The sequence below is a fragment of the Melanotaenia boesemani genome, chromosome 5, assembly GCF_017639745.1.
Source record: "Melanotaenia boesemani isolate fMelBoe1 chromosome 5, fMelBoe1.pri, whole genome shotgun sequence".
Taxonomy (NCBI): Eukaryota; Metazoa; Chordata; class Actinopteri; order Atheriniformes; family Melanotaeniidae; genus Melanotaenia; species Melanotaenia boesemani.
In genome coordinates this window covers 13333652-13347407 of record NC_055686.1, presented here as the reverse complement: position 1 = coordinate 13347407, position 13756 = coordinate 13333652, and the positions used below count along the sequence as shown (strand labels likewise).

At 37.9% G+C, this 13756-nt stretch overlaps 1 protein-coding gene across 1 annotated transcript in view; it reads left to right on the top strand.

Moving 5' to 3' along the window:
- fgf11a (fibroblast growth factor 11a) overlaps positions 1-13756 on the top strand; it is a 105967-nt gene that overhangs the window by 57096 nt on the left and 35115 nt on the right. The window lies entirely within an intron of this gene.

The following is a 13756-nucleotide window of genomic DNA, read 5'->3' as shown; positions in this document are numbered from 1 at the left end:
CTGGTAGGACAGTTATCTGAACATCCCCAAGAGCACATGAGGGCATGACAATACCATCATGCTTTCTGGTTTGATTCACATAAGGATTAATCAGGCTGAAAATGTTTTCACACTTGGCGAGGTGCACTGGAGGAACGCCAGCTAAAATGGGATTTGTTCCTGTTTCATAATAATACAGATGTTGACAGACACATGTTTCTAATTGGTCTGCCCATAATCATCCGGACTTTTAAGACAAACCATGTTTATTTATAAATCATCTGTGACACACAATTCAATGTAATGTTTGTCAGATTGTGTGCAACATTATTTACCAGATTTAACTGGTTTCTAAGACGGCTAAACTAAGTCGGACCTGGGTCCATGGACACCTTCGTATTATTTGAGAGTAGATATATGTACAAAGCTTGTATCTGCACAGTTTAAAATTGTTTAATGGCACAAAAGAAATAGCAGAACATTCGAGTCATGTTTTCACCCTTAGCTGCTTAGTCTTTGCACAGATGCACACATCATCATCTTTAGCTGACCCTGCGATGGGTCATCACCTGGGTGATTACTGACTAAAAACACCATCTCCCAGGACTCCCCAAAGCCTCCCAAAGAGATCAATATTATATTATGGGATATCCCTGATGGTGCAACACAGCATATTTTTTCTGCCAAAGCATCATTTTCAATGGATATAATATAGTTTGCACAACTCATGTAGTTTTACAGAGATATGATGATACTTTCAGTCTGGGTTGTGGTTTTTTTCTGTGAACTTCATCTTTGTTTTTGGCATCTTTATTAAGATGAAGCTAAATAAGGCAGTTCTAAACTTACCTACTTACTTACTTTGAGGTTTTCCAATAACATTTGTCCTGGAATATTAGAAGCATTAGACAATTAAAACATCTCAAGACATTTCTGATGAAACAAGCCCTTGACAGGAAAGGACCTACAGTGTTGGAGAAACTTGTGTTAAAGAGAGCCGGTTTCAGAGTAATGAATCCTCCAGCACCAGCTATTTGGTTAAACACCTCCGGAAAGCTCCACAATAACTGATTAGACCTGCTCTCACCTCTCCCTCTTATGCAACAACACACCTACACTGAAGCAAACACTGGTGCATTTTGAACTTTAAACATTCCCATGTCCAATCTGAAATATTCATCATATAATACCGCAGGGTACATCTGAAGGCGAACAGGGCTCATTTCCAGACAGGTGTAAAGACTGTTGTGTAACGGTGTTTCTCATATGGCAGAGTATTAAACATCAGTCAGTGGAGGTCACCCTGCAAAGTGTTGCGTGGGTCTGAATTATGGCACAATTCAATCATCAATCGCTGATGTAAAGCTATCCTGGGCTCTTTATATTCTAAAGGTACAGCCTGGTGCGGGTGGTTGATGGGTAAATCTATCCAAAAATTGTTCACTTCCTGTCTGAGTCAGATTATGAGTCTGAGTCATTCATGTGGGAATCATTAAGTGATTGGCATTGGCAAAGCTGTCAAACAAAAGCAAAATCATCTGCACAGACATGGAAAGTGCAGAAATTATGTGAGCATGTACTTTAGCAGTATGTAAATATAGATGCATCAAAGTGAAGAATATAATAGTAAAAACTGGTGTGCAACCAGACAGCTTGCAGGTTTGGTTGCAGCAAACATTTCCTGTTAAGATCTAAAATTGCATCAGATTTTTTGCCTCTAATTGAGGTCATGGATTGTGTTAACTATATCCATCAAGTAGGTCATGATTTTGTAAAAACTTTTTTGTCCATTTAAACCTTAAGGCACCGTTTTAGAAGTTTTAGAAGTAACCCTACTTTTACACACCTGAATAAATGAATAACAGGCTGCAAAGAACTTGATGAGGAAGTTCATTAATTTGCATAAGGTGTGTTGGAGTAGGATTGAGAAACACTGCCTTAAGGGGAGCCTTGCAACCTCCTAACCAGGTCAAGACCCCATCTCTCTTTTTATTGTCCATCATTCTTTGGTCATTTACTTTAGGAATAGGTTCCTTGTCAGTATAATATCAGTTCAAATAAAACATATTAAAACTATAAATCAGAAAAATAAAAACTTTAATACTGTGTTCTAGTTCCTGCTTGGAAATCGGAGCTGAGAATGACATTACACAGTAAGCCGACTGTGTTCCGGTTACAAGTAGGAACTCTATATGTGTGTTCTTTGTTCTTTCCCCTAATATCAGATCACATTTTCTAATTAGTCCATTTGCCATACTAGCTAAACATTCACAAAAGACTAATGTATGGATTTGTACCCAAAAAATTAATCCTGGTGAAGTTTTTAGAACCATAGAAATTATTTTAAGTTGATTTCTCTCCAGAGACACAGCCCTGTGTAGAGAAATGTTTCTTCTTATGTTTATCTCCTTTTTCTGTCTTTAAACTTCAGACACGGAAGGATGTCCAGTGTTGGTTCTTGAGGGCCGTTATTGAACAGGTTTTTGATTTTTCCCTGCTCCAAATTAAATGGATCTCCTTAACTGCTTGCTATCAAGTTGTGCCCAAGCCTATTTATAACCCAGGGATCAACTAATCCAGTCCTCAAGTACTGGTATCCTGCAGGTGTTGGATGTGTCCCTGCAGCTACACACCTGATTCAAATGATTGGGTCATCAATAGACTTGCGCAAACCTTGACAATAAGCTGTTATCCATATCCAGCAGTGGACAGGTATGATCACTTCTCACACATTTAAGAGTTTTGGGAAAGAGTTACTGTGAATGTAAGTAATAATTCCCTCAACCTTTCTCTTTATGACAGCAGAGCAGCAGCAGCCTATTAAAGAAAGAGCTCTGCTGTCCCTCCGGTATCTTGCACAGTGGGTGTGAATGACTGTCCATAAGGCCAGTTTGTTCAGAGATTTCCTGTCTGTTTCTGTCTGCAGTGCCTCCAGTTTGTGTTCAATGATTTTCTCAGCCTTGTAAATCAGTTTGTTGATTCTGCTAGAATCTCGGGATAACTGATGCTGCTCCCACAGCACACCACTGCATACATGATGGCACTTGCCAGCACATACTGGAAGAACATCCCCAGCATATGTTGAAGGCTTCAATGCATGGCCATGAAACTGTGTCCATATGAGTGAAACATTTTTATTGTTAGCTTTTGAAAATTTAAACAAAACACAGAGAAGTGGAGCAAGTCCAGAATATTTGGACCTAATGTGGGACAGAGGAATTATGTTAGTTCTCAGTGGTGCTCCTATGCCTAATAAATCCAGTATAAATCTGCTTTGTAGTGTTACAACAAAACCATACCTTTCGTCTTACTAAAATTTTAGATTAACGGGCTCGACACACTGGAGGCAATGTCGCTCCTTCTCCATTCATCTCCTATGGAAATGTGCAATGAGGCGAAAATTGCTGCCCTCCTCCAGCCAAGCGACAGGCAACAATTAACCCTTTATTTATTTCATCAGGATATTTCAGAGGTTGGACTTTTTTCTGCTCTCTATGTTTTAGTAATTTATGGTAAATTATTCTGTGATGATGTTTGAAAATGTGACTATCCAGCTGAGTGTAGCTGTTACACAATGTATGAATGAATGCCGCGCAAGAAAGACGACATCTGCTTTTAAAACCATGGATGCTGCAGGTTTGAAACTTGGGTAAGTTGCACAAAGTAACATGAATATGAATTGTGCTCCTTTTGTGATTCACTAATTGCAGCGTTTTAAATTGTGATGTTGATTTATAAAAGATTAACCATCTAGCCCTGAGTCATAGCTACAACGACATATTGTTACAACATGACTGTTTTATCCCAGTGACTCTCCCAATGCACATTAAATGCAATGTTGTCTATTACAACTTCCTCAATGGTTAAACATTGTTTCAGCGACGACTTGAAACATGGCAGCAGCAAAACAGACTGGGCAGATGCAATGTTTTTGTTAGAAACTGAAAGAATAAAGGATTATTGAGCATTTTGGCAGTCAAAAGTTTCAAAATGAAAAAAAAAAAAAAAAGAAACCTGCTTTTTTCTAACTAGTCGACACTGTGCATGTCAAAGGCGTTATGATCCATCATGTCAATACAACTGATGGGACCACTTTATCTAATGCACATAAACATGTCAGCTGGGATTTCCGATCAGATCGATCTCAACTGGATAGATTAAATATTTGTCCTTGTAAACGAAGCTACTGTCAGTTATAGTGACATGGCAAAACATTTAGGAAGATATGACAATATTTTCTAACAGATCGTAAACATACACAGATCCAGACTCATAAAACCAAATCAGGTTCAAGATTTAACAGTTCAGTTTATATCTTTATTCCAGAAAAGCTCAGCTTGACTGACAAAAAGAAAAAAGGAGACCTGCAGTCTCTTGTAATGACAATAAACCAATATTCTGGATTTAGACAGGAGTGTGGCACATTAAGGAGAATGGTTTCCTCTTTTCTTTTCCCTTCTTGAAGTGCATATCTTTACAGGAGCTGCCTTAACCTCCGGCTATCTGGACCAAAATGAATGAAGAATGCAGTACTTTGAAGTAAAAGCCAGATGAGGGTAGAATAAAAGGTTGAAGGCCAAGGTGGAGAAGCTCTAAGGGGATGTAATGAAACAACAAGGGTCGACAGTGGCTTTTGTACAGCCTTGCTTTAGTTTTATCTTTTTTATATATATATATTCTTTTATGAAAGGTCCCTCAGGGCTTTCATAACTAGGTGATAGTTGTCAGAAAGCTGGATGTGACTTTATGTTGAAGCTTAATGTGAGGAAGGGATCGAGAAAGTAAGAGGATCACAGAGGAGAGAAGAAAGAGAAAGAGGACACCTTAGAGAAATGTGAGCCAACGAGACAAGAGAGGTTGGCAGAGTGAGAGAGAGGAAGTGATAGGAAGAGAAAAACAATGGAGGGCGATGGAGAGAAAGGAGAGAGCAATTTAAGGAGCAGCTGGCATACAACTGATGGCTCCTCAATCACTTTGTCTCCCCCCTCTGGTGGGAGGTCAGAGGAGCTGCCACTCCCTTCCTCTGACCTGCTCCTCCCTCCTCTCTCCTTCTCTGTTCTTGGCTCTTCCAGACTGTTATGTAATAAAGTTGGACAAGAAATGAGGGGTGGAAAGGGGACAGGAAGATCAGATTTATCTATTTCCTCCAAAAGAAGATGTTTTATAGGCTTATCTATTTATTTTGCATTTAGCATTATATATCTGTTTTGTTTTTTTTTTATTGTTTTACCAATTAAACTGTATCTTACTTTATCATTTCTGCCATGTTCTGTTTTATTGGACTCCAGAACACCGGAGCAATTAGGCTTGACTACACAACCCATTCTCATTTCCAGCTTAGCACATACAATTACTCAGGGCACATACACACAAGGATAGTCTGGAGGACTTGGTTTGATTAGGTGGGAAATGCAGAGAAATGACACACCTTCCTTTGGTTTGGTTTGCTTTCACATTTGCTGATTTGGTTCACTTTGCTCAAGTGAACCAAATCACCTGAACAACCAAAAGTGGAAATTCTTGTCCTTCAGCCAGCTCACTGGAAGTAAGCAATGAAGCATCAAGTTTATGCAGGCTTGGAGTTTCTTTCTCACCTTCTACTTTCTCTCCTTGGTTCACTAGATGGTCCTTTAGCTTTCACACTGTAAGTCAACCACACCAGGGTTCACTTGCAAGTGAACCGAGATCCCTGGTTTTCAAGTGGACCAGAATTTGGTTGTTTGGACTGACACTAGAGTGAAAATTAGCCTTTTAAACCCCTTCCAAACAAACCATACTAGCAGACCAGGGTTAGTGTAAAGTGGACCAAACAACACCAGTGTGAATGCATCCTTATTTAAGAGCCTCTTGCTTTAGCACATATGGTACCCCTTTTAGAGTTACTTTCAGGTGGTTCTTAACTGCTTTATTGCTGAAAATTGCTTCTGTGGCAACAGTGATGCACATGCTGCACAATTAGTAAACAGCAACAGAAAAATATTACATACTCCTCAGTCATCAACAATAGATTGAATCACATAAGGAGGTTGTACAGCGATAAACAAGCAACCCATTGTGCATGGGTCATGTTGAATTTAAACCTTCCCAATGCTGTTTATATTTTCTTTTATTTTTACTTCCGTTCTTTATCTTCAATTGCTTTGCAACTAATATAGTGTAGCAATCCCATTGTGATGTTCCTGCTGAAATTTTCATGTTCGGATATTTTCTGGGTTTTAGCAGTCTGTGATGCTGAATGTGTGTGGGTTTAAGACAGATATGTGGTTAGATGAAAAATAAAGGGGTTGGGTAGAGTCAGTGGGAAGGAAGGTTTTGTGGTGCATCCGTGTGTGTGTGGACATGAAACTGTAAGGAGAGCGTGTAGAGAAGACGGGTTACTTTTTTTCGTTTACTGTTGATGGTTGTTTGGCATGGTTACAGCCAACAGTAACAATTATTGTTTCAATAAAGCAGCTGTTTACAGAATAACTGAATCTGGTATTCAACACGTCAAAAGTACTTTGTTAAGGTTTAGCCTTGAAAGTGCATTGCTGGTTATAAAAAGCTAGTTAGGCATTAAACTACACAATGAGATATATTTAATTGTGGAAAATCCTTGTTGAGATTACAATGGTTGAAAATCTTACAAATGTCATATGACCAGCTCTGTAAAACCAGAGCATCTAAAAGTGAAACTTTGGAGGTACATTATGTGTCGAAAAGGCTCCTGATGAAGTTATATAGTATAACAAGTTGGGAGTGAGAGCAGGTCCTTCACACAAAAGTTAATCCAACTCATCTGTTAACTTAGCAACTACACAAATTTTGATTGAAATACTGCAAAGCTCTGGTGAATGTGTGCAAATAAGAAAATGAATATTTTTAAAACATGCTCAAGTCCACTTGGAAAAGGAAAAACAAGAAAAAAAATCTCAGAAATGTAACAGAGTTTGTTTGATAAAGACAGAAGGAGAGAAAATAGACGAACAGATAAGTCGGGAGATGAAAATTTCTGACTCTTGGAAAGACATAAGTTTCCTTGAATTTTATCCACTGTAATTACCATTTTCCATTGTTGGAGGGGAAACTTTACTTATCTCTCTCCGTCCTCTGAAACTAGTCAGCTCTTTTTTCTATCTTTTCCCAGTTCTTGATTATGTTGCTTTGCAAAGGCTAGAGAGAAAAATACTCAAAGATTTAAACGGCTCATGAGGGAAACTTCACTCCGTCTGAGTGCTGCTGGTTTCAAAGAGAGAAAAATGTGAACACTGAAAGGAAGTACTCTGCCATATGAGGAGAAAGGCAAATGATAATAAAGAGCCAACTTATGAGAATGAGAAGAAGAGCATGAAGAATACTAAAAGAGTAGAAATGGGTATACTAGACAAAGTCAAGAGAGTAATGGAGAGACAGGCAGAAGAAGCTCCAGGCTACAAAAGGATATAGATGAATGGTTGGATAAGTACTGGTTTCACAAGACAGAGAGAATGACAGCAGGCAACCAGGGAACTGAAAGGGAACAAATAAGAAAGAAAAGTGTAGACATACAAAAATAAATAAATAAATACCATAGGAAATAGGAAGTTAATTCATAGTAAGGGAGTGTAAAAAGACACTGGGGTAGAGATGTTAGCTGAAAGAAAGGAAAAAAAAACAGCAGTGCACAGAAGACAGATACAGACACATTAGTTATCGTAAGGAAAGGCTGGGGGGAGAGGTTGATGTTAAATAACAGCAGAATGAAGGTAGTTGTCTTGCCATCAGAGTCATCGACCACCAGGGAAATCAGACATGAAGCTTGGCTACAAGTCATTTAATCTGCTGTTGAGCATTAAACCTCATTTCCTTACAACACAAACGACTGTGTAGATAGAGGCTGTCTCACTTTTTCCCAACAAATCCATTTGTTTTCTACACCTTTATCAGTTCAGGCATTGTTTTAATGATCCCAGTGCTATGGGGTGTCTGGTGAAGACTTTATTTTTATTTTTATTTATTTTATTGGAATCAGAATGTGCAGTAAATGCCATTAATATTAAATATTGGCATACATGAATTGAGATAGATAACTTATTAAGAATCCTAAGGCTTTTCTTTATTGATTTCAGTTTTAAATTAAATAACTTGCCGCCCCACATACTAATTATTTTACAGCTCAGTGTCGACCCATTTGTAATTATGTATTATCAGTTATTCCTCTCTAACCTCAGGGGTGTGTTGGCTCACCTGTGTGGCTTGCATTCTATACAAATGAATGCAACAACCATACTGAAAACCAGTATGCGACTGAGTAAACGCCAGCCTGCTCAGTAATGATAACGTCGGTCACAATCAGGTTCTGAGGGATTTTATATCTTAGTGTGAGGAAGTCTTCCTATGCTGACATTTCTAAAACAAAGGAGATATGTATTGATTTTAGGCGACCGGCCACAGTTCCAGTGTAGTTTTATCCAAAGTCAAGTTTTCAAACTAGTGACCAGTTATGGATACCTAGCTACCATAGTTGCCAGCAAGCAGAAAATTTATGCCAGCTATAATTTGCTGTGCAAAAAACAAGGTAAATAAACATCCTTATTTTCCAAAGATTCCTTGCAATATTTCATATCAACAAGACTGTTAAAACAATGTTTTAATGCTGTTATTTGGCCAGTACTTTCATTCTCCATCATCTGCTGCTATGGAAACCCAAGTGTCAAAAACAGAAACTTCCTCTAGAGGATAGCACAGACAGCTTACCAATCTCTGGGGTGGATTTTAATAGCTTGGGAGATATCTATGTCTTCCATATTTATGCCCTTTTTTTTCTAAAAAACAAACATGTTTTTAAATGTTTTATGTCCATCACGTATAAGCTGTGAGAATGGTGTATGCTCCAAACCATGCAGCCCTATAGGACATTTAGATGAAGTTCTGACACTAAAAGACACTTTACATTTTACAACAATGCATTTGGTTTAAAGTTAATCCAGATGTGCTCCTTCAGCCAGTTTATTTATTTATTTTTAAACATTATATCTACAAATTAAAGTGACAGTGATTCACCTCTGCCACTGATGTTGTTTCACTCCTTGTGCTATGTTTCCTCTCTCTGTGATGAAATAAAGGCAATAAGTCTGGTGAAAACTAAGCAAACATACAGAAAATACATCAGTATCCCAATGGAAATATTTTCATTGTCTCAGGGACATCTTGTAGGATTATACATGAAAATGTATAAAAACTGAGAAGTTAGCTTAAGGCTAACATCTTTGAAAAATACCATTGGCAAGCTATCGGTTAGCATGTGTAAATGGACTAAATGGATTAAAACAACTTTGTTTAGCAACAAATATTTTCCTCAACAATATTCTCCATTTTAAATTACAAATAGACGTGCAGGCAAAGGTTTTCTGGCCATGAAGAACAACATGAAAAACATCTTAACTTCCATATTCTGTCTGAACTGACTACGGAAAGACTAAAGAGACGAAACACACAGCTTTACTGCAAGAAATTTTTTATAATAATGTCAAATTATAGTTATGTCCCTCGATTTTCCGGAAAAAATTAAGTTTAATAATGAAGTTAAAATAACATCATTGTTTACATGTTTGTCAATAATGGGACATTAGGATTGATTTCTGAAGTATGGATCCATTCGTTTTCTATACCACATGGTCCAATTCAGGTCATGAGGAAGCTTGAGCTTATCCCAGCAATTAACAGGCGAGAGTCAGGGAACACCCTCGACAGGTTGCCAGTCCATCACAGGGCCAACACAGATACAAATAATCACTCACATTTACATTCACTCCTAGGGAGAATTTAGAGTGACCGATTAACCCAACACGTATGTCTTTGGACAGTGGGAGGAAGCTAGAAAACCCGAAGATAACCCACGCTTACACAGGGAGAACATGCCAGCTCCAGACAGAAAGGCCACTGTTCAAACCTCCCAGCAAAGCTCGACCCCATGACCTTCTTGCTGCGAGGACATGGTGCTAACCACCACACCACCATGCAGATTTAAAAAATATTATAAACAAACAGGGAGTTCATAATTATCTGAGTGCTTGTGTTCATTGATGAAGAAATTGGCAATGTGCAGTCATAAAGATATGTCACGATGCATCACTATGTGAGGATGCAACACATAATGATGCATCACTGAATTGAAATTAATCTAATCAAATTAAATCAAATCGTTTTCAAGATAAGCGTGATTTAACTGAATCATGAGACCAGTGAAGAAGCACAGCCCCAGTACCACATGTGCAAGGAGGAACATCTTGTTGTGATGCTGAAAGTCGCCACTCTTGACATGGACAGAAATGAATCAGGAGGAAGGACAGGTGGCAAGTTATGGCAATCCAGTGAGAAACTGCTGGTCCAAACTTTGTCCCACAAAATCATTTTCACTCCTCTCTTTTCTCTAACAACCCTGATGTGATCTGCTCCCACCATCTACTGTTAGCAGTTACAAGTACACAGTAAGGGTTAGAATCAGTTCAGATAAACAACAATACATATGTAGGGTTATGAAACTGGACATTAGTCATGACTCCCTCTAACCGATGCTGTCCAGCATCTCACAGTTTTTAAGCCTGGATAGTGAAACTATGAGAGATTTGGACAAATTTTCTTTTTTGCAGTTTTTTTCATTTAGACAATGTGATCAAGCTAATGTTGGTGATTTACTGACTCACCAGTTCGCAAGGCACTTTTAAAAACAAAGATTAATCTCAATGAGTTCAATCTATGTCCTTTTTAACTTTTCAAAATGCCTGGAAAGACTCTGTTGAGATAAACTCGGGATGAGTCAATTTAAGATGCTTAAATAGCTAATAAATCACAATGCTCTTATCCAATCAGCTTCATCCACACAGGAAACAGAAGAAAGAACAGCCAATGTCTGTCCCAGAGTTAAACTGTGTGACTTTTCATAGATGATTATAATCCCCTTCTCATTCCATTAGAGACCAGCTGCTGTACAATGCAACACTGCAGAGCCGCGGTGCAGTGTGCCGGCCTGCAGATGCCCTCTGCACAGCCTAACTTCGTGTCCTGCTGCTGCCTCCCAGAGCTCAGCCACCCCCCCTCCCTCCATCATCCCATCTCCAATTTCTCCTTGTTTATTTATTGTGCAAATGATCCCGAGCCCCAAATTGACTTGTGGGATTGATTTGGCAACACCCTCCCCTTCATTTACCTCCCCCTCTTCTCCTCCCTCAAAAGACTTTTTGATTAATCTAACAGTCTCCTTTGTGTTGCTGAGGAAAGAAAATGATTTAAATGTGAGTGCAGAGGGAAAGAGAGAGAGAGAGAAGGGAAGCAAAATGGGCATAGACAGTCATGTGATCCATGTGATAAGCATTCACTTTTTATGGAGAATGAGGAAGGATGACAGAGAAAAAGCCTTTCTTGTGAGGGGAAAAAAGATAAAACAAAAGCCAATGAGACAGAGTGAGAAGCAGGATTTAACTGACCGTTTGCTAAGCCTGGATACTGCTGTCTAGAGTTCTGCTCTTAGTATGCCATTTATCCTGATTACAAAAGTACTGGAGGAACATATTGTAGCTCTAAAACATGTAGAGCCTGCATTTTCAGGCGCTAAAATATAATTGGACAAATTAGCATAACCTCCAATATTATGTTCATTTTGCTATTTTGTTGAGAGTCTGTTGAAGAGTATGACTTCCTAAAGTCTGGAATTTAAATCCCCAAATAATTGGTTTCCTCATTTGTGAGGCTTTCCTGACTCCAATTTTCTTTAGTTGTTTGAGTGTTTCTGTTTTTATTTTTTATGTTATATTCATAATGGAGCTTTGTTGAAACATACAGGTGTGAGTTTATAAGCTAGGTAGCTGCAAATGCTAAGTTTATGCTTATGGGAAGTAAAAAAAATTGCTCAAGTAGTTGTTTAAGTTTGAAAAGGGGAACATAATCTACCAAATAACATCATGTTCAGTACATTGTAATATCTTATTTTATAATTGAGACCAGATGCTGAATCTAAGGTGATGCATTTCTGTGTGTGTTCCCGTTTATGTGTGTATATAAGAAAGTGAAAAAGAGGATGGAAAGAAGGAAAAAAAAGTGTTCCCTGCCCTATTTGTCATCCTGGCTGTGCTCTTTGGTGACACCTTGTTCATTTGCGAAACCAACTGTTTGAGATGCAGGGATCGATCGAGCAAATAGAAGCAGAGGCCCTCAAGATGGAGAGTTTGAGGCAAAGAGAAAGAGTAGGGATGAGATTTAGGTGCAGTTTTCATTGCCAACATTTGCACATTCAAACTAGACACACAGCGCAGTCTGCACTGACATTAAATCTGTTTAATAAGAGATAACGGTAAAACATGGTTACACTGATGGAAGTTTGCAAAGGTTTGTTGTTAAAATCGAAGCTCACAAGGTGACATCAACCAAAAAATGATGACTTTGAAATTTGCTTCAAACATGATTTTTTTAATATTCCTTTTTTTTAACAGCTCAAAACTAAACCTTGTTTTTATTTTAATCATTGCCAGCATGGACTTTGTGTCAAAACCTGATTACTTAACTTCCATCGATCATGTTGGTGGGACTTCTGGAGAAGGATGGATTGATTCAGTTTTCACACAGTTTCACATTTTGCTGAGACCGGAAGGCCAACTTAAAAAGTTTTGTCCAGAGGTTTCAAGGTCCGACAGACAGAGATAGATAGATAGATAGATAGATTAGTAGATTTTTTTTACCTTTATTGATCATGTGAGGAACTGCATTACAAAGGTAAACAATTGCCATGTAAAAAGAATGTATTTTAGCCCTCAACAACAAGGGATTCTAACTTAGTTTAAAGGCAACCAGAAAATGAAATAGTTTTGCAGTAACATGTTGTGATGACATGTTGTGATAAGATGTAAGTTGCTTTAGACGAAAGCGTCTGCCAAATGACTGTAGAATAGAATAGAATAAAACATGTAAACTGTTAAATGGCATCCATGACAGTTATGGTGGCATTATAAATTTAAACCATGGTCATTCAATAATGGTACAGGTTGTTAATATCTATACTAAAGAAATATATATATATATATCAGAAATTAAGTTCTACAGTTTTTGTTTATGTTGACATTTTGCTGACCTCATGGCCAGGCCGACCTTGCAAATCAGAGAGGATCTAAACAAGTTTTATCTGGTTAAATAAAGGTTAAAAAAGAAAAAAACAAAAACAAAACAAAAAAAAAAAAACAAAAAAACAGGGTGTGAAAATGATTATGGTAAAATTGTTTTCTCCCAAAGGCCCATAACATCAAAGCTTAGCATTTAGCTGCACCATTCAGCCATTCCTACTTATAGGATCTTTGTGGCTTGTTAGACTTGACAGTTATGTCTGCTCCAATGTGGAAATGCTTATATGAGTCGTATTTCCCCTCATGCTGCTTGAAGGCGCTATATTTCTCAGGATGGAATTATGACCCATACTGAAGGACATAAACAAATGACTGGTATGATCATTTCAGTTGGAGGACACATTACTCTAAAATCCAAGCTCATAGTACATTAGCACAATGTTAAATCTAGAAACTTTAGATATGGCTTAACAGACGGTTCAGAAATAATGAACTCCATTTACTAGCAACTCTTAATCTCATTAAAAAATAAGTACTACGTCATTTGTTCAAACCTAAATCCAATGTTGAAGTCAGCATTACAACTATCTAAGGAAAAAGCTGTTATATCATGAGTTATGACAAATTTGGACAGTTTTCTGATACAATTTCTTTAACTAGGTGGGTACAAGCTGGTTGAAGGTGGTAATAATTTAAAATTTTTATAT